The sequence below is a fragment of the Sapajus apella genome, unplaced genomic scaffold, assembly GCF_009761245.1.
Source record: "Sapajus apella isolate SASKATOON/1434 unplaced genomic scaffold, GSC_monkey_1.0 scaffold27, whole genome shotgun sequence".
Classification (NCBI taxonomy): domain Eukaryota; kingdom Metazoa; phylum Chordata; class Mammalia; order Primates; family Cebidae; genus Sapajus; species Sapajus apella.
The window spans coordinates 7,172,710-7,200,596 of record NW_022436967.1 but is presented as its reverse complement, the minus strand read 5'-3'; the positions used below and the strand labels follow the sequence as shown (position 1 = coordinate 7,200,596).

General features: G+C 31.4%; 1 long non-coding RNA gene across 1 annotated transcript in view; it reads left to right on the top strand.

Annotated features, from left to right (window-relative positions):
* Window positions 1-27,415, top strand: part of LOC116560809 — a 79,528-nt gene extending 52,113 nt beyond the window's left edge. The window contains exon 3 of the long non-coding RNA XR_004273145.1: window positions 27,232-27,415. This is a non-coding gene — a long non-coding RNA (uncharacterized LOC116560809). The remainder of the gene's footprint in view (window positions 1-27,231) is intronic.
* The last annotated feature ends 472 nt before the right edge of the window (window positions 27,416-27,887 follow it).

The window sequence follows — 27,887 nt, the reverse complement described above, 5'->3', positions numbered from 1 at the left end:
ATTGTTTTGAGATATGTTCCTTCAGTACCTAGTTTATTGAGAGCTTTTAGCATAAAGGGCTGTTGAATTTTGTCGAAGGCCTTCTCTGTATCTATAGAGATAATCATGTTGTTTTTGTCTTTGGTTCTGCTTAGGTGGTGGATTACATTTATAGACTTGCATATATTGAAGCCTTGCATCCCTGGAATAAAGCCTACTTGGTCATGATGGATAAGCTTTTTGATGTAGTATTGCAATCGGTTTGCCAGTATTTTATTGAAGATTTTTGCATCTATGTTCATCATGGATATTGGACTGAAGTTTTCTTTTTTTGTTGAGTCTCTGCTGGGTTTTGGTATCAGGATGATGTTGGTCTCATAAAATGATTTGGGAAGGATTCTCTCTTTTTGGATTGTTTGGAATAGTTTCAGAAGGAATGGTACCAACTCCTCTTTGTACTTCTGGTAGAATTCAGGTGTGAACCCATCTGGACATGAACCTTTTTTTTGATTGGTAGACTATTAATTGCTGCCTCATCTTCAGCCCTTCTTTTTGGTCTATTCAAGGTTTCAACTTCTTCCTGGTTTAGGCTTGGGAGGGTGCAAGTGACCAGGAATTTATCCATTTCTTCCAAGTTTACTGGTTTATATGCATAGAGTTGTTTGTAGTAATCTCTCATTGTAATTTGTATTTCTGCGGAATCAGTGGTGATATCCCCTTTATCATTTTTTTTATTGCATCTATTTGATTATTCTCCCTTTTCCTTTTTATTAATCTGGCTAGTGGTTTGTCTATTTTTTTTGATCTTTTCAAAAAACCAGCTCCTGGATTTATTGATTTTTTGAGGGAATTTTTGTGTCTCTATCTCCTTCAGTTCTGCTCTGATCTTAGTTATTTCTTGTCTTCTGCTAGCTTTTGAGTTTTTGATCTATTTTTATTGTTTAAAATAATATAGAATTTGAATTAATAGCCATCTTAGTTCAGAAATGTCTTTCCTTAAGACTACAATGTGCTATCCTGCATATAAAATTACCAAATAAACACAGTAGTTGCTGATAAATTTTTACCTACTTATTCAATATGTTTCCCTTGAAAGACGAATGATTAAATGAATTAAACAACAGTTAAACAATTAGATTCAGTATGAATATTATGTGCATACTTTTGTACTTTCAAGGTCAATCATTGCATAGAAAGAAATTTAATTTTTTTAAGAAGATAAAAATATAGTACTTAATCTTGAATAAATTTATTAATAGCTGGGGCAAATCAAAATATCCCTCAAAGGAAGTAAAATTACATTTTAACATTTGTGCAAGAGGTAGTCTAGAATATTCCAAAAGAAAAAATAACCTAAAAATAAAAAACGTTCCAGAAACAAAGACCCAAAAGGAGCCCAAAAACATTACAAAAATAAAAATAATGCCACAATATTTCTGCTTGTATTTTAATTGAAAAAAGCAAAAACAGAGTTATTTATTACTCTGAGTAAATACTTTATTGTTGATTTTTCTAGATTTTATAGATTCAATAGTTAGAACTTAACACCGTACTTCTCAACTTTACTGTAATTTTCTAACCTCAAATCCATCTTCGTTTCCCTCTGTTTTCCCACCAACCACACATACTAGCCACATCATTCTGTTTGTATTTGCCTCATTCTTTTTCACATACCCTTTGTGTGTGACTATGCTTTATTTTTTTTTAGAATATCTCTTCTCACTTTTTTACCTATATTAAATATTGTTTTAATATATAGTGTATTAATAGAAAAGCTAAGCTATAGTAAGGCCAATAGATCAGAAGACAATTGCTGTTGAAAAGATACTCATGGTTTCCAAGAGAAGGAAACATGCCTCACCACAGGAGACTACATGATAGAACCCAGGTCCATCAGGAAACAGAGAGAGAGGGAAGAATTCAGGAACAAGACCCAAGATTGTGGTGTTTGCAGGAAGAAACCAAGCAGGGTAAACAAGCTTAAGACTGGTTCATTCGAATAATTTTAGTGGGCTCTGCAGCACAGGAGCTGACCCTAATTGTCTGGCTTTTGGCCCTAGAATGACTAGGACAAAAGCATAGTGGCCTGGAGTGTGAAAGTCCTATAGAGGCGGTTGTTGGGAATTGGTTAGTTTGTATTTGAGAAGTCCATCCTCATAAGGAGTTCAGGGGAGAGGTAGCAAGAGAGACAAGAGGCTGAGGCAAGGTGACTCCAGCATACTATCCATCTTCCAGAACAAGATGTGTCTGAGTTGTTGTATTTTATAAAGTTTTGATATCTAATAAAGCAAATCTTCTCATCCTGTTGGACCTTTTTAATTTAATTTGCTATTTTTTCCCTCTAAGTGCTGTTCTTGGAATAATCCAATCTGAAATGTTTGTCACTATTCCAAGAAATAAATAGATCACACTTTATTTTCCTGCTGCTTGTGAACATTACTTTCTTCAGTTGTCTTAAATTGTCAATGCTGTTGTGACTTTTTTTTTTAATTAACAGTGCTACTGTGTTTATTGTGTACTTGTCACCTGAAACACATGAGCTAAGATATGGAAATGGAATTCCTGGGTCACAGGGTTTGCACATGCTCAATATTATTAGATAATGTTAAATTGTTATATAATGTAATCACATTAATTTGTATGCCAATAAGTAGTATATAAAAGTTTGAATTGCCCTGCATCCAAACTCACACAAAAATAAATTCAGTCTAAATATGTATAATGTGATGTATATGAAATTATATTTTTGACTGATCGCAGTGCCTCATTCCTGTAATCCCAGCACTTTGGGAGGCAAAGATGGGCAGACCACCTGAGGTCAGGAGTTCAAGACCAGCCTGGCCAAATGGGGAAATGCTGCTTCTGCTAAAAATACAAAAATTAGCTGCATGTGGTGACACATGCCAGTAATCCCAGCTACTTGGGAGACTGAGGCAGGAGAATCACTTAAATCCAAGAGGTGGAGTTTGAAATGAGCTGAGATCGTGCCACTGAACTCTTGAGCAACAGAGCAAGACCCTGTCTCAAAAAAAAAAAAAAAAGGGAAATTATATCTTGTTATTGCTTTAATTTGAATCAATAACAAGCTTTGGTACCATTTCATATATTTTAACTTTTTATATTTAAAATGTCTGCTTATGTATTTTCTTATTTTAATTTTTGTGTCTTTTTCTATCTTAAGAGAAATTAATTATTTCATGAATTTTAATAGGTGCCTGTATGCTTGCAAATATTGCCATGCTGTTTATGATGATTTTCACTTCACCAATGGTGATTTAGAAGGAATAGATACTCTTGATATGAGTGGGACCAAACTTACAAATCATATCGCTCCAGTTAGTTTTTGTGCTATTTTGAAAAAGTGTTTCATACTCTAAGATTGAGGGTAAACTGCTTTTAAAATTTTAAAGTTTTGTGTTTCACATTTATATTCTTGATCACATGTATAGAGTGACAATAAAATGCATTGCCTTTTTATTATAAACAATCATGCTTTAGTAGCTACTAAAGTTTACTTTTAAGATTGTATTTCTTAAGTATTCCTGTTAATTATAAAAAATTGATTTTGTGTTCTATCTTATGTCCACTAACTTTGCTCTTTTGGTAATTCTAATAATCCCAAGCATTCCCCATAATATATTGTAAGATAGTGTATACATTTCATACGATAACAATTTTTATGTAAGCTTAATGGCGTGAAACTATAGATTAATGGGATTTTCTTTGCTTTAAAATTGGCAAACTATTTTTAAGGGGAAGTTGTTAACAATGACTTTCTACAATAAGTGGCTTTTCAAATAGTAAATCAGAGATAAGCTTTTTTTTTCCAATTTCTTTTTCTGCAAATCAATAATAGTGACCCTAATTTTTAGTTTGAGTGGATTCTCATTAATTTAAAATGGAAATAATATGAACTAAATGTTTGTGTGCCCCCACCCCCTCAGTTTATATTTTGAACCCTTAATCCCCAGTATCATGGTTTTTGCAGATATGGGCCTTTTGGAGGTCAAAAGGTTTAGATGAAACCATGAGGATAAAAAGCCTTCGTGATGGACGTAGTGGATTTATTATAAAAGACACAAAAGACCATTTTCTTGTGCACTTCGTCTCTGTCTCTGTGTATGTGTGCCTCTCTTTCTCACCTGTGGGAACAAAGCAAAAAGGTATCTGTCTGACAGCCAAGAAGAATACCTTCAGCAGATGCTGACCATGCTGGTATGCTGATCACGAACTTCTTAGCCTCCAAACCATGAGGAAAACATTTTTATTGTTTAAGCCACCAAGTTTACTATATTTTGTTATGGCAGCTTGAGCAGACTAGGAAGAAGGCAATAAAAAGTATGAGTAATTAAAATGAAACTAAATGTAATTATCCAAATTCTCACTATTGAGAAAGAACCATTTTCAAAATATGTGGAACAACATTCCACATATTTTCCTAAAGTTTATAGACAAAGAGATAATTGATAAATATTTTATAAAAATTTAATACTAAGAAATTATTGTATTTAATTGTAACAAGATAAAAACAATTTTGTATAGAGAAACTGATTAATGTTTATTCATATTTGTTCCTAAAGTACTTTTAATGTTAAGAGAACAGATTATGAAATCATAAGTTTAGAGTTCTTATAGTATAGGTTTCTTCAAGAAGGGAAGAAAGCAAAATAAGTTTAACACGACTAAAGCAGATCTTGCAGAATGTAGTTTATATATATATATGAGTCAGCTTCCTAAACTTGAATCTCAGTGTTACGTAGATGAACCAACTCAGCCACAAACAACATTGAACTAGAACAGAACTCCTTTCAGAAGCAATGCACATGTTTCCCGGAGAGCAGAGTGTAAGCTTTCTCTGAGCCTCAGAGAGGCAGAAGGTAATAATGACTTTGGGTTATGCATTCACAAATTTTTATTTAACCTCTCTGAAGGGGTATCTCATTCCATTTTGCTAGGGCAAAGTAAGTGGATGGGAAAAGCAGGCCATGAACATTATATGAATGGGTCACTTCAAAGGGAAAAATATACATGGAACCTAGAATAAGCACCCCAGAAATAATTACTTTTTCATGACTTTAGTCTATTGGACTTAACTGTTATAGCTATGATGACTCAAATAACACACTGTTTTGTGATACAGCTAAAGCAGTGTTAAGAGGAAAATTTATTGTGCTAAATGCATTCATCAGGGGACAAAAAGGTCTCAAATTAATGACCTAACACAGCAACTAGAGGAATTAGGAAAAACAAACAAACAAACAAACAAAAAAGACCCAGCCCCAAAGCCAGTAGAAGAAAAGAAATAACTGAAATCAGAGAATAATTGAAATAAATTGATATATAAAAGTCCATACAAATCGATGAAGCCAAGAGTTGTTTCAATAAACAAGATTGATAGCTAGATTAACAAAGAAAAAACGGAAAATCCAAATATGTATAATCAAAAAACAAAGATTACATTACAATTGATCGCATGAAAATGCAAAAGATCTGCAGAGACTATTATGAGCCCCTCTCTGCACACAAATGTAGAGGAAATGAATAAATTCCCGGAAATACACAGTCTCCAAAGATTGAATCAGGAAGAAAGTGAAAACCTGAACAGACCAATGCAATGTTTGAAAATTCAATCAGTAATAAAAACCTGCTAACCCAAAAACAGCCCTGGAACAGGTGCATTCACAGCTGAGTAATATCAGATGTACAAAGAAAAGCTGATACCAGTCCTACCAAAACTTCTCCAAAAAATCGAGGAGGAGCAACTTCTCCCTAAATCATCAACAAAGCCAGCATTACCCTGTTACCAAATCTGACATAGACCATGGAAAAAGAAAAAAGAAAACTTTAGGTCAATATCTCTGATGAAAATAGATGCAAAAATTGTTAAACCAAATATAGCAGCACATTAAAAAGTTTATTCACTATAATTAAGTAGGGTTTATTTCTGGAGTGTAAAGTTGATTCAACATATGCAAATTGATAAATGTGATTCACCACATAAACAGAATCAAAAACAAAAACAAAAAAATATATGATCATCTCAATATATGCAGAACAAGCCTTCAATAAAATCCAACATTTTTTCATAATAAAAATCCTCAACAGATTAGGCATTAAAGAAACATACCTCAAAATAATAACAGCCATCTATGACAAACCCACAGTCACCATCATACTAAACAAGCAAAAGATGGAACCACACCCCTTCAGGACCAAGACAAGACAAGAATGGCAACTTTTATCACTTCTATTCACCAAAGCACTGAAAGTCCTAGTGAGAAGAAACAGGCAAGAGAAACAAAGAAAAGGCATCCAAATCGGAAAATAAATTAATCTCTCTTTGCCAATCCTATGATTCTACATGTAGAAAATGCTAAAGTCCCCATCAGAAGGTTCCTTGAACTGATAAGTGAATTCAGTAAAGTTTCAAGATACAAATGCATTGTACAAAAATAAGTAGCATTTTTATGCAGCAAAATTATTGTAGCTGATAACCAAATCAAGAACACAATACAATTTACAATAGCCACAAAGGAAATGAAATACCTAGGAATTCATCCAATCATAGAAGTCAAAGATCTCTACAAGGAGAAGTACAAAACACTATTGAAAGAAATCAGAGATGACACATAAATGGGAAAATAAATATCCATGCTAGTGGATAGGAAGAATCAGTATTGTTAAAATGGCCATACTACGTAAAGCAATTTAAAGATTCAGCGCTACTCCTTATCAAAATAACAACGCCATTTTCTAAATAATTAGAAAAAAGAAACTATTTTAAAATTCATTTGGAGCCACAAAAGTGCCTGAAAGCCAAAGCAATCCTAAGCAAAAAGAAAAGCCAGAGGTATCACATTGCCAGACTTCAAACTGTACTATAAGGCTATAGCAATCAAAACAGCATGGTACTGGTACAAAAACAGACACACAGACCAGTGGAAGAGAATAGAGGACTCAGAACTAAACTTGCACACCGACAACTATGTGACTTTGAAAAAGCTGACGAAAACAAGTAATGGAAAAAGAATTCTCTATACAACAAATGGTTCTAGGGTAACTGGCTAGCCATATACAGAAGATTAAAATTAGACCCCTACCTCTCAACATATATAAAAACTAACTGAAGATAGATTTAAGATTTGCATCTAAGACCTAAAACTATAATAATATTAGAAGAAAATCTAGGAGTACCCTTTTTGACATAGGCTTTGGCCAATGGATGGCTGAGTCCCCAAAAGCACTTGCAACAAAAACAATAATTGACAAGCTGGTCCTAATTAAACTAAAGAGCTTCTGCATACCGAAAGAAACTATCAAGAGAGTAAACAGACAACCTACAAAATGGGAGAAAATATTTGCAAACTATGCTTCTGATAGAGTTCTAATATCTAGCATCTATAAGGACCTTAAACAAATCTACAAGCAAAAGACCCAAAAAACCCAACTAAAAAAATGGGCAAAGGACATGAACAGACACTTCTCAAAAGGTGACATACGTGCAGATAAAAAAACATTAAAAATTGCTAAACATAATGATCAGATAAATGCAAATGCAAAAAAAAACCACAATGAAATACCGTCTTACACCAGTCAGAATGGCAGTTATTAAAAATTACAAAGAAACAACAAATGTTGGCAAGTCTTTGGAGAAATGGGAATGCTTATACATTGTAGGTGGGAATGCTAACTAGTTCAGCCACTGTAGAGAGCAGTATGGAGATTCTTCAAAAAACTTAAAATAGAACTACCATTTGACCCAGCAATCCCACTATTGGTTATATATAGCCAAGGGAAAATAATTTATTTTATCTAAAAGACACATGCACCCTTATGTTTATTGCAACACTATTCACAATAGCAAAGAAATGGAATTAGCCTAGGTGTCCATCAATAGTAAATTGGGTAAAAAACCCATGATACATATACATCATGGAATACAATGCAGTTATTTTTTTTTTAAATCATGTTTTTTTGTAGCAACATGGATGGAGCTGGATGCCATTATCCTAAGTGACTTACCACAAGAACAGATAGCCAGATACCACATCTTCTCACTTATAGGTGGGAGCCAAACCTTGAATACACATGTAAAGATGGGAACAGTAATAATATTCAGCTAGTTCTTCAGTTATTTAGTATTTCTAGAATTGGCTAACTCTGGGAGGAGCACTTATCTTGAAATCCCTAAGATCCCAAGATGTCAAAGCAAAACCAAATCAATAACCATGATAAATACAGCAAGATAGCATAAGCTATACATTGCCTTAAAGAATAAATTACTTGGTTCTCTATAGCTTATGGTCATGACCTGTAAGATTTGTTCTCTTGACTTGAGTTGGACAATTGGGGTTTTTCTTCTGAAGTATTTTACAGGAATTATTCATTGTTCATGTTTTTGTCATAGCAGTTATGATGCTGGTCCATTGCATTCAACTCAGACTTAACTTCCTTTTTATAGCTGCCCTCTCACCAGAAGATTGCCATTGCTATAAAACTGCAAAAAGGTTAAGAACATCTCATAATATAATTGAAAATAGAGACAACTGAGCAGTCTCCAAGTACTGAAGATTTGAATCTCTAAACTTCCCTGAATTGCCTTGGTCAATGTCCCACAAACTAGCTAATGACAAAATGGGGGAGGGGGCAGCCAGACCATATATGAGAATAGAACTCTGATCCACATCTTTGTAGCAACGAGCCTGGGAAGCCAAACCACACTTTCTGTATCAACCAGCCTCAAATGAACATGACTTAGTTAATGATTGTCAGGTTCCCTATTGTTGCCCCCGCTGCCAACTCAGGACCCGTCAGAGAAAGTTAAATATACTTTATAACCAATCACATAAGATGTTCCACTTCCCCATATTTATTTAGCCCATCTTTAGCTTCCTCATCTATCCTTCAAGCAGAGAATATCCGAAAGCTTTCCTTTTCCAAGTATACAGTCTTCCTATTCTTCTGCCTTACTTTGAGTCTTTGAAAAACACATGTGATGATAACTGACTCCATTGTTATAAAAGTATATCTCTGAATAAATATAACTTCTGTTATTTTTAGGTATTATTTCCATAACCTACCAAAATCTTTAGCCAGGATACCATTTAAAAGTGCAATATTGAAACATTCCACACAAAATCAGGAAGAAAATAAAGAATGGTCATCTCACTGCTACTTCCACACATTACAGTAAGCACTAACCATTATAAAAAGAAGAAAAATTAAAGAGCATAATGATTGAATAAGAAAAAAAAATTGTCTTTATATGAAAATAAGACAGTTGTTTATAAAAAAGAAAAAAACTAAGGAATACATTTCAAAAACTACTAGAACTTAATAATATATATAATAAACTTATGGCAAACAAGATTTAACATATAAAAGTACATGATGAGTGGTCCTCACCCAGAAATTTGAAATCCAAAGTGCTCTAAAAGCTGAAACTTTTTGAGAGCTGACATGATGCTCAAAGGAAATGTTCATTGAAGCATTACGGATTTTGGATTTTTGGATTAGTAATGCTGAATTTGTAAGTATAATGTAAATATTCCAGAATCTGAAAATAATTTGAAATCTGAAACACCTCTGGTCCCAAGCATTTCTTAACTCACTGTATGTGTCCATTTATTTTTTTAAACAAATACCTATTAAGCAGATACTATGAACAAAAACTGTGCAAACATTGGAAATACATAATTAAGCAAGACAGAAGGGTCTTTCCTATGAAAAATAAATGAAGGAGGACACTAAAGCAGTAAGAACAGATTTTAATCAGTAATAACAATAGCAACAGGGAAAAGATTGGGGGTGCATCTGCACATTTGTCACCTGGGTATATTGTGTGATGCTGAGTATTGGACTTCTAATGTTCTCATTGCCCGTGTAGTGAACATAAGACCCAATAGGTAGTGTTTCAACACTTGGCCACCTCCCTCTCTCATCCCTTTTGGAATCTCCAGTGTTTATGGTTTCCATCTTTGTGTTTTTGTGTATCCAATGTATAGTTCCTACTTATATGTGAAAATGTGGTATTTGGTTTGATGTTTTTGCATTAATTCAACAAGCATTTTGGGTAAGCGGGTTCTTAACCTGTAAAATATGTTGTTGCATACTAATAATGAATCATTAAAACATAATCATTAATTATATTCACAATAGAATAATCACAAACATAATTTTTAGGAATAAAGGCAACAAAATATATGTAGTTCTATCTAGAAACTAAAAAGTATTATTGAGAAATTAAAAAAAAATAGAACATGTAGATCTATACATGTTCTTATTGCTATGTTATTTATATCAAGATATCCATCTACTTTATATTAATCTACAAATGTATGTCAACTCCAATGAAAATCGCAGATTTTATTGCAAAATAAGAAACAATGTGCTATTAAGATGTATGTAAATATGCAAAAATACAAAGAAATATAGGTAACTTAAAACTTGAAAAAGCATATAATCAAAGAAGTAACATTAAATTATTTCAAAAATTTTAAAGCTGCAAGTTCAAAAAATAATGGAGTATTCATAAATATGGTCACATTTAATATAGATGATAAATTGATTTTCCATAAAGACAAAAGATAATCAGAAAATAAATATTTTTACAACAAATCTGAAACAACTAGATAAATTTATGAAAATCAAATAAATTTTTTAATTTCTAACTTTTTTAGAGACAGGATCTCTCTCTGTTGCCTAGGCTGGAGTGCAATGGTGCAATCATAGCTCACTGCAGCCTTGAACTCCTGGGCTCAAGGAATCTTCCTTCCTTGGCTTCTTAATGCACTATGGTTACAAGTGTGAGTCATCATGCTTACCTTAACTTCAATTTTTGTCCTATATCATTTACAAATTTGTAATGAATCTAATTTGAGATGCTTGTAAACATAAATATGAAAACTAATACTATAACGCTTATAAGAGAACAATTTTTGATCTTTAGGGAGACAAAAATATTTTAAACAAAACACACAGAAAATGTAGCCATAAAGAAAAACATTATATGAAGAGGGCTTCCTCAAAATAAGATTTTCTACTTATTGAGAGAAAACATTGAAAAAATTTAAAAGGCAGGCCACAGAATCAGAGGAATTATTTTTAACACATACATAGGATATGTACTTAGAAGATCTTAATAAGTAATATTACTCAGTAATAAAATGTCTAACAGCATCTCCCCAGATAAACATGAGTCTTGAATATCTTACAAAGGAAGATACACAATGTCCAATGAATAGGCGCTGAACATCATTATTCATTAGGAATATGCAAGTGTAAATGACAATGACAGCCATTGCACATTCACTAGAAATTCTTTAAAGAAATGTTAAAATATTAACAACACCAAAATTATAGGCATGTAGCAACTAGAAATGTTTTGTTTCCTAAGAGTGTAAAATGGGACAAACAGTCCAGTAAACAGTTAATTATTTCTCATAAAGTTTAAATATGTTTTTCTTTGACCTAACAAATTTTTCTCAGTTATGTATACAAAAGAAGTAACAACCTATGCCCAAATAAAGATTTATTCAAAACTGATTAGAACAGTTTTATTCTTAAAACTCTAAATCTTGAAACAACCCTAACATCCTTTAACAAAGGAATGGGTACACAAATTATATATGTTCATACAGTGAACACTACAGTACTCAGAATTAACAGTGATAACAACAAATCAGCTATGGACATGTGTAACAAAATGTTTGAGCCTCTTTAAAATATTATATTGAATAAAATTTAATAGTTGAATATCTAGATATTCTTACTATGTGGAACAAAATAAAAAAATTGCATAAAGTTCCATTTGTATGACATTCCAGAAGAGACAAAACTCATCCATGGCTATAGAAATAAGAATGGATTAAATATTTGATGTGTGAATGAAATTTAAGAGGAAAAGGCAAGAAGAAATTTTTGAGGTGAGGAAAATGCCTGTAGCTTGAATCGATATTGATTATATCAGTGTTTGTATTTGTCCAAAGTTATTGAATTGTATCCTTTAGATCTGTACAATTAACAGTTTTAAAAAATTAACCTCACCTAGTGAAACAATGTCTACCTAAAGTCTGCAGAAAGAATAAATCAAAAGTTTAACATAAGCTGCCTAATCACATGAAGGTAAGACACAGTCACCTTTTATACATTTAAAAAGTCAGAGGAATAAAGAATACAGGAGGTTTTTTTTAAAACTATTGAAATAAACTTATGACAATAAAAAAATTAAATTTTACAAAGTTGATATACATAACTGAGAGGATTAAATCTATATTGATATTGTTGAGATTCAAATGCAGTGCAATTTGAATAAACATTTAAAGCATGGACATACCGCTCCTAACAATTTGTTGATGGAGAGAGGAGAATACAAAAATTAATTTTATGAATCCCACCTAAAGCACCTGTTAAAAGCATATGCCTCTGTTCATTTTATTTAGGAATCACTCACAGAAAGCACACATTCTTTGTTTCTTCACTTATTCTGGAATTCAGTATCAGAAAACTCAATTGCCATGAATATAAATCAAATTCATCTGTATTCCCTATATCAGATTAAATGTGTTTGTTTCTCACGACTCTGCTATTTTCCTTGTTATAATTTTAATAGAATCAAACTTAGATGTGGAAAAGGATGCTATATGTTGAACCCTCTTTCTTCCATCTAACATACTCAATTTGCCCCATGGGCCAGAAATATGAGAATTAGAAACACATCTTTATTTGGGGTTCTTACTTCATTCACAATTCTAGATAGTTTTCTAGTTTTGCCAAAGCCTAAGAATTTAATTTTTACATAAATTATTACCATATTTTTTGTTGTCATTTTTTGGTTGATTTTCCATGCAGTTTGTGCCTACTTCCAGGAGGAAGACACCTACACACATTTACTCTTCTCTACTTTCTTTACAAATTTGAATATGATAAAGGGAGCCAGGAATTGCCAAAAGCTGGCTACTCCAAGACCCTAGGAATTCTGTGAAAACCCAACTTGGATGATCATCTAAAATACTTATCATTTTATTAATATCAATGTGTGCATTCAGATGGTAACAAGATTTTCACTTGATTTCTAAATCACTGATCTCAAGTGAAAATATCAAAATAGAGGCCTTCACAAATATTATCATTTAGAGTATCCTCACTTTAAACAATCTAAAGTTATTTTTATTGTCGATTCAATCATACTCTGATCTTCTATAGAGGAAAGGAAAATGTAAATCTTCCAGACAGCAGAGAACAAACTGTCATAAAAATCAAACTGGACTTTCAAATAGCTGTAGTTCCACAGCACAGCTCTAACCCATACTGTCAGTTCAGCTGCTTCACATTATTAGAAATTACTTAACTTCTAGCTTTGAACATGTAAAGAAAAATACTCTTAGTCTATCAATTTCCCTCACTAGGAGATCATGTATTTGTTAGGGTCATATAAATAAACTGATAGTGCAGTTTAATCAGGATAATGCAGGGAGAGTTTGGAAACTCTTTGCAAGCTGTTGAAGGATGAGAAAGAACACAGAGACTGCAGTAACCCTTCCTTAGAGTGATTTTTATTACCCCTTGTTTGAAAAGGCCAGTGGCAGAATAAGTTTACTAACTTTAGCATAAAGTAAACTTATCATGAGAAGCGCAGCAACCTAAGCTTACAGGACACAGCCAGTCACTGGTTTGAAGCCAGTGTTAAAAATACCCTGAAATTGCTCTCTACTTTCCTGAGAATACAAATCATTCACATTAACTCACTGAATTCACTCAGCAGTCAGAGGAAAAGGAAGCCTCTTGTTGAAATTCATACTAAGAAGATCAGAAAGTGTAGTGGAAAAGAGAGAAATAGAACTGGAGATGCAAGTATAAGTCAGTCTTCAAAAAGAAGTGTATTTTTATTGTTCATTTGACCTCATTTGTTTTAGCATGCAAGTGTATGCTTAAAAATATGTCAGCCTTTTTGTTACTATATATGCAATTCGTCATTATTTATTTTTAGTTTTCCTCTTTTATTTTTAATGGATGCAGTAAATTCTGCTATTGCCCTGAGAATATTAATTCTACTTATTTGGAAGACCTCTTCTTATTGCTCTCTACTGTCTTTTGTCTGATATTTTATAGATCTTCCATTTGTTTTATCTTACTTTAAATCTTACTCTCTTTGCTTAACAATGATTACACTTTTCTGAATGAGTGTTGATTTTCTTCCTTTCCTTCTTTTTTCACTTTGTCTATACTTTTTTCAAGGTGAGTTTCTGCTAGACTGTTATTACTGAGCAGTCCTTTAGTGGAGAAGAAATTTCATGCTGCTATGGCCCAAAATTTGCCTCATTTGCAAACAGAGCATTATTTTGGTCAGAGAGAGGACATGGCCATTAGGCAATATGTATTCACATATTTCCAACTGATCACTGCCCTTTCTTTCTGATTCAAGTTCCCATTCTCAATATATTTACCTAATGTATGACTCCTTTTTGCCTTTATAAGCAAGACTCAAAAATCAACACCCTTGGGGAAAAAAAAAAAAGATTAATTTGGCTACCTTAAATTTAAAGTCTTCTCTCCTAGCAAAATAGTTTTACTACATTTTTTTCTTACTAACTAGGAGACAATATGTAAACTATATAATGAAAATGTATAAATAATTTAGAAGAGTAAAAATATCTCAATAGAAAAGTGGGAAAAATGTATGAATAGGTACTTACTGGAAGAATTAAAAGAGTAGTACTAAAGACCTTAATTGTTTATTTAAACTAATTTAATTAAAAATTTTAAATTAAAATTTTTTAATAATCAAGTAAAAAATTAAACTTAATAGAAACTTTTATTTTGAGATGCAAAAGCATGAATCAAACACATTCGTGAAGCCTAAATATATTCAAGGTTTAAAAATATATTCAAGGTTTAAAGCTAACCCAAGTAAACCAAACTAGGCCAGGAATTAGAGTATTTCAGTGCCCCAGCCTCTCCCAAGTGTCCCTTCCTAAAAGAAGCCCCTTTCACCCTAAGTTTTATGTATAATATTTTACTGTGCCTCAAAATGTGTACCATGTATGCATCTCTCAACAACATACCTTAGCTTTTTGGCTTGCTTTGATAATTAATATAAAATACTCTTTTTAAAATTATTTTGTTCCATACTCTTTTTGTTTGACATATGTTTATGAGTGACAGTACTGTTGTTGCAAGCAGTTGTATTTTATTTATTTTCTCTGCTCTATAGTACTTTATTTTTTAATATGGATGAGAATTTTCTATTTTATTCTTTATATACATTTGTGTTATTTTAACGTTTGGGTCCTTAGGAGCAAAGTCAATATGAAAATACTTGAACATAGACTCTCAAGAATATATGCTTAAATTTATGTATAGCATGTAACTATCCAGTTAATTTTAGGAGCAAAGATATGTGGATACTTATTTAACTACAGACTAACTTTTTTTTTTTTCAAATCAGTTGTATCAGTTTATACTTCTTTCTGTGATACATAAAATTTCATAAAATTATACTTTCAATCCATGATTTTAGCAAAAGAATTAAAAGGTTAATAATATAAAATTGACATCTATAATTTAATACCACTTTAGAGGAAAATTTATGATATCTATTAAATTTTACAATGTGAATAGCTATAAACACACATTTCCTTAGCTCATGATCTGTCTTAGAGAAATACTAACACATCTACATACAAAATGCAATGGGATGTCTATTACAGCTTTATAAAAATAGTCAAAAGTCTAGTTCAATAGATTAAGTATCCACCAATAGAGAAATGGCTAAGTAAATATGACATCTAAGAGTTAAATGAATAATAAAGGTTAACATGTGCTGAATCACTAATATTTCCAATGAATATTAAACTGAAAAATAAAAATATATTATTGTGGTTAAAACTACACAAATTATTTGATTATCAAATCATATTCACATGCATCAGAGATCTTACGCAAACCTAACTAATAATTTTAAGGATAAAAGTTATTGTGAGGTACAGGTGGAGCAAGGTAAGGTCAAATAGCACTGTAAGAATCCCTTGGTTCTTTCCTCCCACATCCGATGTACTTTGACCAAGAATAATAAGTTATGATTCTGAGTAAGATATGTAGTCATCTCACTTACACAGAGAAGATATTTAGATCATGAGATATCTCATTTTGTCTTTAGATGATGCAGGAAACTATGCCCCATGAGTCAAAGGAGATTTAAGTTTTATTATAAACGATCCTAGAAAAAAAAAAACCCACAACACATACATTCTGCTAAAAGCATTCTGTAGGTAAGATATTTCTTCCTGGAAACTTATTAGTTTGTTTGACAAGAGGTTAGACAGTTGTATGTTTACCAAAAAGTCTGCCTTCTTTGTCTCCAGCATGTTTCTTATTAAAGAGAGTGAATGAATTGTAGAACTATCGTTTACACCTTTACTTTTAAATGGTTTATCAGTAATATATGTAAAAATACATTTTTAAAATAAACTTACATGATTGCTTTGGAAAATATCTGAAAATATGTAAACCACACTGATAAAAATGGTCTTCTGGGGATGAACCAATACACAATAGATTTACTGGCAATCGTTTGAATTTTTCCAAAGGTGCTACGTTTCTGTCTTATATGCGTGATTAAAATGTAGTTAACATAACTTCCACCTGTGATAATTTTCTTGTGTATATGTAAGACATTGTTCTTGCTATTAGCAGATATATGCTGAAATATTTATAGTTGATTACAGGGGCTAGCAGACTGTGGCCCATAGACTGAAATTGTCCTATTGCCTGTTTTTTGTACAACCATCAAGCTAACAATGTTTTTAAATTTTTTGAACAATAGGAAAATATCAACAGAAGAATAACAGTTCATAAGATAAAGTTAACAAAATTTAACATTTGTGTCTAAGAATAAAGTATAATATTGTAGCCACATCCATTTGTTTGCCTATTGCCTACTTTCGTGTTACAACAGGGTTTAGTAGTTGTGACAGACTTTAATAAGGTTCCCAAAGCCAAAATATTTACTGTCTTGCCCTTTATAGAAATAAATAATTTACTGACATTGTGAGTCATAATAATGTTACTACTTATTAAAAAAATACTTTCAAAAGTTTACACACACACACTCCTAAAATATTTGCCATCTTGCCCTTTATAGAAATAATTTGCTTACCCCTGTGAATTATAGTGATGTTTACAATGACTACAATCATTGATGTATGCATTTATAATTTTTGAATAATTTAAAATAGTTACACAAACATTGATTAAGTTGCATGTATCTGAATATTAGTTTTGTTATTCTTGCAACTTACTGGGGGTTTGACACTTTTTCTAAATTATAATTGGGTGAAATTTCTGCAATTGATAAATTGCTAGATAATATAGTCTAGCTCATATTATATAATAACTTTTGATGTTAAATCAGTCATAAACATTACGAAGATCTCTGTTTCTAGGAAATAATTACTTCAACAAGAAGGGAAAGTAAAACAAAATATAAAAGAAAATAAAGATGGTAATAGAATGCCATAGAAATATGGAAGTTGGAGGGGAATTTCTAAAATTATTTGGATAAAAAAGAAGCCGTATATATTTACTGAATCTTCTAGATAAGTTTTAGCTCTGTGTTCTTTCACATTCATGTACTGTGCCATTTTTCAACCTTTTCATTCCACTAGTTCTTCCTAACTTATGACGAATTTACCTATATAGACTCCTTTTATCATTTAGACTAAAATTTTATTTATTCAAACCTAAGAATGGTCACATACTTCTAAGTTGTTTTCAGAATTGAAAACATGGTTGAAAATCAATATCCATGAGAAAAATTGAGTTAGAAAGCCAATGAGAGGTTAGTTAATATAATAATAATGGAATTTAATATCAAAACTTTTCAGAGACTCAGAAAAAATATGAAAAATTCATGAAAATGTAAGAGAATGAAGGCTTGAAATATCAAGATAATTAAACTGAAAACTTTAAGAAAGCAGGAAAGATATCCTTTAATTAGTTTGTCTTGTCCAATTAATGGTTAGTTGAATGCCATGCACATAACACATCCCTTTGAGTACTTATTGAATAAAGGTAGAATGTCATTCTGGAATAAATTGAGACAAGAAACTGGAGAAATAGTGTGAAGAGTGAGATTAATTTATCTGGTATAGAGTCAGTAAATTTAAGTGGGCCATTTGAAACAACGAGCTAAAAAGAAAATCAAGTAACAATTTTCAATGCATAGAAATGCAACTCTTTCTGTACTTTACCCATTTGAACACTATTTGAAAAAATATACTTTCAGTCTTGCTTTTTTATCTCGACCAAACTCAGATAATTTTGGTCTTTTGATAACCTTTCTAAGCTAATTCCTGTTTTAGAATGCTATGGATGAATGAATTTCAATGCTTCATTGTAACCAATTTATTTTATTCCATTTCCTAAGGAATAGAAACTTTTTACCTCCAGCTCAGGAGAGCTATCAAACAAACTCCCCATTTATTTCCAATCTAAACATATTTGAAAAAATGGGCAGAGGAATCTTTATCAGATCTGTATTTTATATTTTCATGACTGTTGTTCAAGAATTTCCATTCTTCTTTTAAATATTTAAAGGCTTAAAATTTTTTCTGAAAAATAAACTGCTACTTTAAATGATTTAACTCATTTTTATCATACCTTTTTTTTTATTCTCTGATGATCTCTTACTGTTTTCCTTTCTCTAGAAATGATCCAAGAATAAATTAGCTGATATACTAAGAAAGGTTCACATAATGAGTCCTTCACCTGTACAGCACCTCCTCTAAATAACAGTGAGATTACAAATCCAATGTACTAAAACTCTGAGTTGTCTGTATGTGTAGTGTTAAAAAATGTAGCTGTCAGTTTTAACAGCTTTTCTTCTGAGAAAATGGCTTTAGTGGCTAGCTAATGATCTCTTTTAAGGATTAGGACAATTTCTAGATACTGAAACGGCAGGAAAACATATCAAAGATATATCTTTCTATTACAGTATTTTGAGTAAAGTCTTACTCAATATGTATCACCTTTAATTTTTAGGATACATAGAAATATTTGCTAGAAGAAATAAATGGCAAGTGTTTACTTGAAGATGGTTTAGAAGACACTTTTCTCTTTTAATTTGAATTGCTGCTGTAAATGTCATCACATGTATTTTAGCATTGTCTATGTCAACTTTGTACCAGAAAAACAATATTATGAATGGGGCATTACATTCCATCTTCATAAATTAAAAAAGAAACATAATAATTTGTGAAGTGGAATGAGGAGGATGTGGGGAGACACAGAATTTTTCAAAAGTAATAACAAATTATTAGCTAGCCTAACAGATAAATGATTTAAATTAGGTATATGTTTATATCAATAAGTTTTAAATTCTTAATTCTAACCTCGTCAAATACCAACAAAAATACCCTTCCATGTCAATATATTTTGGAAATTAAGATAAAGTATATGCAATTAAACAACCAAACTCCTTTTGTTGTTTAGTAGGCAGTTTGATATCACAAGAGAAATTGTGTTCTCACTACATATTTGTCACTTAATGAATGAATGTAAAATCTTAATCAGGCTATCTAATTTCCTTTAGTGACATTACCTTTTTTTAAGTAACTCATCAAATTATTAATATGTATTCTACAAAAATAATGTGAAGATAAATGAGATAAGATATAAAATAGTCACTCAATACTTATTGAATAAAGCTGTTTTTATTTATATATTTCTATGTAGTTACTAGATATGTTTTTATTAAATATTTTATGGAATATGTCAAGTCTTTTACTTCTTTTTTATACGTAGCCTATTATAGAACTCAGGATCCAATAAAATTGCAATACAATTTTCTTGATTTACTAATCCTCGGTGAAAATATATATGTTTTCTTCTGTTTAAATTATGCCTAGTAGATGGCAATTTCAATAACCTGTTTGATTCTTCCTTTTCCTATTTAAACTACTCTCATTTTCATCGTGGCCCAGGTTTCTTTTTCCCTAATATTTCCTACAGGGGTTAAGTATCTAATGTAATAACAATTTGGGTCTTTACCACTTCTCTCTAGAATCGTGATTTAGACTAGGTTATTGGAGTAAGCAATATGATTCCAATTTTTTGTTTTGTATGGGCTAGCATCCAAAAAGCTTAAAAAGTCTTGGGAAAAGATGACATAATTAAGCTACATTATTTTAATTTAAATTCAGACTTACAAGTCATTTTCAATAGCTGCTTTGTCTTTTTAATTTAACAAGCATTTGTTGACCATTGATTATATTTTGAATTCTATTTTTTCTTTCTTTTTTTAGTTAACACATAATTATACATACTTATGGGATACAAAGTGATATTTTGATACATGTATACAATATGAAATAATCAAATCAGGGTAATTAGCATATTCATCACCTTGTACATTTGTCATTTCCTTGTGAATATTTACAATTCTGTCTGGTTGGATTTTTAAAATATTCAACAAATTATTGTTAACCTAATTCACCCTACAGTACTACAGAACCCTAGAGCTGTTCCTCCCACCTAGCTATAACTTTATAACAAAGTTAACTTTGTTTACCAGCCTCTTTTCATCCTCTTCTTATCCCCACCCTTTCTAGCCTCTGAGAACCACAATTCTACTTGCTTTTATAACTCATTTTTTTTAGCTTCCAAATATAAGTTAGAACATGTGTTTTTTCACTCTCTGTGCCTGTCTTATTTCACTTAACATAGTGTCCTCCAGACTCATCCACGTTGTAACTAACAGCATTATTTCAATTAATTACAAATCTTAAAAGGATACTTATCAGTGCCAATCATTCCATTTTAGTTTCCCAATGCAATCACTCCCACCTGATTCATAACAACAACCATCTACAAATTACCACGTCTGATGCTAAATTGATGGGATCTCCCAATGTTAAGTAAATAGAATTAATCAGAAAAGAAGAGTGTCAACAGAAGCTTTACAACTTGTCTACATGAAATACTATTTTTACCCTCCATTCCGTATCAGAACTCTTTCTTCTATCAAAATTCTGTCCCTTAGCTCTTCCTCTCAGTCTAGTAGTATCATTCTCATTATTAATGAATAAATCCCTCTTTGTTAAAAGTTTACATTGACCTACCATTGTCCTTCAGTTATTACCTTACTTTGTATTCTTTCTTTGAAATAAATCAAACGAACAATAATAGAAAGTCTCTGTCAGTATTTCCATCACTGTCTTCAGCCCACCTAGCTGACTATTTTCTTTTATCTCTACTTACTTTTTCCCCGAGTGTTCTCAAGCATTTTCGTGGGTTTAAAGGCCATTTGCATGATAACGTCTCCTCAGAATATTTCCAAATTTTGGTATCTTCTCTCAGTAGTGGCTTTGCATAGTCATCTACTTACTTAATATCTAATGTGGATGGTTTTATAGACAACTGAAATTCATACTGTTTTAAGTAGAATTTTGTTATTTTCTCTGCTTCCCAGATTGCGTGTGTATGTTTGTTTGTTTACTTCACCTGGTGTTCCCATTGATTTTTATCTTATCTAAAATGCCAAAACCCTATCTATCAGTAGCTCTTTTCTTCAAATTGCACATATCTTAATATATCTTTTATTATTTTGAACAAAATTTCCACCTTCTTTTCCCTTCACTTTAATCGTTTTCTCATTGGCTTCCTTGCGTTTATTCTTGTTCCTATGAAAATTATTCTTGGTTTAAGAGGCAGAGATATATATGTATAATAAATCACAGGAAAACCAATTAGATATAAACCAATAGTAAACCAATACAAGAATAATAATATGCTACTTTTACTTTTCTATCTGTTTTTTCTTTCTTAATTTTCTGTTTTGTAATGTAACTAAGGTTCTTTCCCTCCTCTGCCTTAAATCTTTGAGTTACTTGTGGAGTACAGCTACAAATCTCCAGGATGCTAAAGCTCTGCTCTGCTGTCTACATCCATAGGCACTATTCAAGCCCCTCACTCTTAATGAGGCAGGCACTTTCCATTCTTGAAACACAGTTTTTTCCCATGTCAGGGTTTTGCACAAGGTAACATCTTGTCTTGGAAGCTTCATGGTTTGGTTTGTCAATCAAATGATTCCTTGATTCCTTCTCCATATTTAAGTTATCACTTTACATTTCATTTTCTCACAGAGGTCTTGTATGACTCCAAGGTATCAACAGTTATGTGCTATTGTAGAACATAATTTTTCCAGAAATAGTGATAACTTTCATAACTATTATTCTTTGCTTATTTGTTTACATTTATTTTATATCTAAATGTTGGGTTTCAGAGGTTCAGGGCTGCCCTTGGTTCCCCTGAGAGGACATTTCTCCAAGTTTCTTGGTCTCCTGCTCTCTCAAGAATGGGAGAGGGGACCAGGTGTGCTTGCAAAGTAACTACTGGACCCCAAACAGAGTTTATGCAGAAAGTGAATGTATTTAGGTAGAGAAAGAGAAATAAAGGAGAAGAAGAGAGAGCTGTTCCACGAGAGAGAGAGAGAAAGAGAGAGAGAGATTGATTGTATGAAAGGGGATCCAAACCATGGAGTCTGAGGGGTATGGAGGAAGAGGACATTAAACCTGGGAGGAACTCCCACCTTCTCCGTGTTCTCTGGCCAATGAAAAGAGCTCCTTAGAACTTCCACCGGAGTTATTGACTTTTTTATTCTTCTCAAGCTCATGAAAATTAAAACACAGACTGTTAAATCTCCTGCATGGAGAGAGATGGGAGGAGGGCATGGTGCTGGGAAGTTCTTGCCCTTAAAACTATACCCCTTGTGGACCCAGAAAGAGAACACATTCCCTCATAAGCACTAATATAAAAGACCTCAGGGATGGACCATGAATTTCATAATTTAGCCCAATATTTCAGAAGATTAATACTATTGTTTTTCTTTTTTATTCATTTTATTTTAAAATTTTTATTTTGAGCTACCTTCAAGCTTATAGAAAAAAATTCCAAGAATTCCTATATATTCTTTACCCAGCTTCTTAACTATTAACACTGTATCTAAGAGTACAGTTACTAACATTAGGAAATTGATATGGAATTAGTTACTAACCTATAGACCTTTTTTACATATTTTATTCATGGTTACACTAATGACCTTTAAATTAAGATCACATATGGCATTTAGTTGCTTCACTTCTCTATTTTAAGAAAATTCAGTTTTTCTTTTGTCTTTTGTGCCCTTGATACTTTTTTTTTTATAGATTATTCTGAAGTTTTTATTTTTCTAATATTTCCTCATGGCTAAATGCATATAATATGTTTTGGCAAGAATATCACAATGCAGAGGTTGCCCTTCTCAGTGCATCATATCTGGAGGCACATAATAAGATCATGTCCTAATATTGTTGACCTTAACTCTGATCACTGGAATAAGATATTGTCTGCCAGATGTCTTCACTTTAAAGTTACTCTTTTTAAAATCAGTATTTTTGGGGAGATATTTGGAGACTATGTAAATATCTTGTTTCTCATAATTGTATACTCTAATTATATGGTATTTGCCAAGTAATGAGATTCTATTTCCGCTATTCTTTCTATATTTATTGACTAGAAGTCTACTGTGTGGAAAAGCTTTCCTTTGTCCCTTTTTTTTTACTTATCCAATTATGCACTTGTATTTGTGATCTTAATAATCTATTGCCATCATTATTTATGTTCTTGATCAATTTATCTCAGTTTGGGTCACTGAGAGCCACTTCTAGTTAGCTCCTATGTTTTTAGGCATGTCTTCATCATTAGTTGAAACCTCCTTTATTTCTTAACCACAACAGATGTCTCAGACTCATTTTGTTCTTTCTGCCCCGTGTACCTAAAATCAGGCCTTGATCCAAGGATCTCCATTTCCTTTTAAAGAAGAAAAGAGTGAATCCAAGGTTTGAATGCCAGATGTGCTGATAGCTATTAAAATGTCATTGCTTCTAGGTCTTAGTGGTTAAAACAAATATACACACATTCACACATAAACATGTGCATCTATGTCTCTTTATATAGCTACATATTCTTTTCCATTTCTACCTTACTTAGGAAAAAAGTAAACAAGTACATATTGATGCTTTTGATTCTGATTGAACACCTTAAGTTTTATTCTAATCTCCACTCTTCCCATCTTTCTAAATTCTTTTTCTAAAATGGAATCACTTAGTTTTGTTATAGTTGATATATTCAGTATGATTAAGTGTTTTCTTTTTATTTGTTTTTTTAAATTTCCACTTTTATTGTAGATAGGAGGGTATATGTGAGGGTTTGTTATAGGGGTATATTGCATAATGCTCAGGTTTGGAGCATGACTGAGCCCATCAACCAGGTAGTGAGCATAGAGACCAAGAGGTATTTTCTATGGAACTTCTCACACTCTAGCAAATTGGTTGTTAATTAGCACAAGCACCTGTAATAGTGCCTGATATATTTAGTACTCAAAAAATATATGTTAAACAAATAAACAAATGTATAAATTAATGGTTGAATATCATAATATTTACTTAAAATGTAACATAATTCCAAAGCAGAAAACTTTTCTCTAATAAGACTCACTTGACTACTCTTTCTAATTTACTATTTTCCTCAAATCTGTAGTTGCTTTGTTACTGTTTGGAATTTTGCATTAGTTGTCAATAAACAAAAAATATGGATTATACCACAGCCTTTTCATCGCTTACATTTCTTGAGATATATGAATATATTTTATATCTTTGATGCCCTGTATTTTATATCTGTTGCTTTTGTTACTTAAGAACTTTTGGAAAAAAAGATAAATACTAATTATGTTAGAAATTGTCAAAGGATGATTACAATACAAATTTCTCTAATATAGTAACCACTCGAAAATTCCTTCTTCATCATAGTACAGTGCTTTTTTAAAAATAGAGTGACTTATTTTTGTTTCACAGAAAATAATCAAATTATGATAGCCTGAATATTATGGACTAGAGTCACATAGGGTATTCTAATAATACTACTTGTGATAAAAGTATTGAGGAGGTCTTAAGACCACAGGATATTTGTTTAATAGTGTCAGAATTCATTTTAACACCATGAAAAGGGTATGTATTTGTTCAATTTTCACTCACTGCACAAATAATTAGATAAAAGAAGATTTTCAGTAATAGCATTCATTTTGAGTCTTACCAATCCTTTCAGTTTTGGTGTAACAAAAAGGCTATTAGCTTTTACTCTGTTGTGTTGAATTTTGATGATTTCTGACAGTCTTCACTGAGATGCTCAAAGAGATGAGACGTGCCAGTCGAATAACTTAAGATCTCATTAAATTTACCAGCAACAGAAAAGCTATTTCTGTCTCTTAAGTTTTTGATGTGTTGCCTTTTTCTAATCCTCTTCTGAGAACCTATTTAAAAGACAATAAAAATTTTGTTTTTGTGTGTTGAAAGTTTTCTCCATTATCAAGAGAGTAGTCAGTTAACTTTAGAATTATAGCATAAATAGGTATGAAAAATAAACAAACAATTATTAAGAAAATTAATCAAATGTTTGTACAAACATATAGTAACTATAACAAAATTATTGTGTATTGTATTTTGGAGCATTTTGCAGAAATATAGCAACGTGTTTAAATTTTTAGACAGAAATAGTGAGAAACAGAATTTTGTCATTTTTAGGAGTAAGGAAATAACGTGAAAAAGTGAATGCTTTTCTTCAAATAATATGCTAGTGAAAAGCTGAGATATTCATGTCTAAATATCACAAAACTTTCATTTTAATATAATGTTTTACTTTATATTTCTATTTTATTGTCTAAGAAAGAAATGTGCATCTTGTTAGACCTGAGAACTTGAACTGGTAATCTAACACTGTTGTTCAAACAATTTTATATTAAATATATAATGAGAGAGAAAAATGATTCTGTTGTAGGAATGGTTTGAAGAAATAATTTTCCATAAAATATCATGTTAAGATCTTGCCTTTCAGCCTCTCTGGATGAAGAAATGCACGCTTATAATCATTGAAGGAAGATAATTTTCCTTGTTTTCTGCAAACTAGAAACACATTAGGCTACTAAATATGTAATTAAAAATATACAGAATAAAGGTATTTATAGAAACTAAGAATTATACAATATAGTAATGAATACATATACAAATAGTATAAAATACTAAAAACAGTATTTTCACATTTATTAACTACTATGTGTATTATAGAACTCTTAGTTTCTATATTATGTTTCTATTCTTAGTTATTATACTAGGCTTATAATTACTAATACATATAAACTATTTACTATTTATATGAATTGGTTATAATACATGTATATGTATAATATGTATATTATAACTAATACATATAAATGATTTAGTTATACATATTATAATAACTAATAAATATATACCACTTATTGTCAAAACTGTTTTTGAGTATTCAAAGATAAAGCACACCAATATGTTTTCTGTACTAGTTATTCCAAGCACTCATAAAACTCACGATTTTCATATAGTAGTGATTACAGACTTGCTATTTTTATCATTCCCATTTTATAGATTAAGAGCACAAGACCCATTTTGGTGTCGTTTAACCATGTCTTAGAGCCAATTCCCAGATATTTTTGTCTACTTGTTTTGTCCTGAAGAATGAGAAGTAGGATCAGCATCAAGTTTGTGCTAAGAAAGTACAATAATAAGAAAGCACACAAATGCTGATTAGACCATGAAAATAGTTTTGCTTTTACGCTACCAAAAAAGATAAGATAGATGAAGCAACCAAAGTGAATAATTATATAAACAAGAGGAATCAGAATATAAATAAGCCAGGAGAAATGGGAATAAGCCAAAAAAATTAAGTGTCTATTTCTTATTTAAACCTAGAGAGATAAATTAATTCAATCTATACACATTTATTTTTCTACTTCATTAGAGATAAATATCTTCTCTGAGGAAAAAAACCCCACTTTACTTAATTTTTATCACATTATTTAATAAATAACATATTACTAAAACAGGGACCAACCCAAAGTGTTTTACTCATTTATTTTCATGTAAAATATAGGGTCAAGTATGTTGAGATATTAGTTATACTATATTTTGCTTGGTATTGCCTGACAGTTGGATTATTTTATCATTACACAGTATAGCTTGTTGACTATGAGAAAATTAAATAAGATAAATTGGAGAGACAGCAGCAAACTATGGTATGTAATTATATATGGAAATATGTATCTATTTATCTATCTTATCTGTCTATCTGTCTATCTATATATATAACTCGTTTTCTTTCATTTATGACTGGATCTCCACCAAACACCAGGCAGAGGAGGTAGGAGAAGTAATGAAAAAAATCCATGGGTGACATCATCAACTAAGCCAGGTGACAAATAATCAGCATAAAACCAAGAATACAAGAGTAGTTGTCCTAATCCTTGCCAGCATGGGGCCAGTACCATGTGGGGTTAAGGGCAAAGATAAAATTAAGATCAAAGGAAGAATTGGAAGATCTTACTATCACTAAACTACAACAAGGAATCATCAATAATACTTAGCTCCAAAAGAAAAAGACACTAACCTGAAGAAAAACAATCAGAATAAAATAAAAATTAATCAGAGAATCAGATAATCAGAGACAATAAAGATAATTTTTAGTAAGTAAGTGTCAGAAAAAAATTAATTTGAAGGTACATAAAATCAAATAGGGATGGTACAAAATATAGTAAGAGATATAGAGTTTAAAAACAAGAGTATAAAACAGAAATTGAGAGATTAAAAACATCTAAAAATTTTCTAAATACATCACTTATGCAAGGAATTGTAATACCCATCTAATGGTTATTTCTAAGAACAATAATTAAAAATAATATAAATTATTTGAGCAGGTAAGTAAAAGGATAAGAAGTTTATGTTGATAATAGACTTCTTGACAGCAACATTTTATACAGGATGATAATAAAGAAATGTTTTAATGATTAT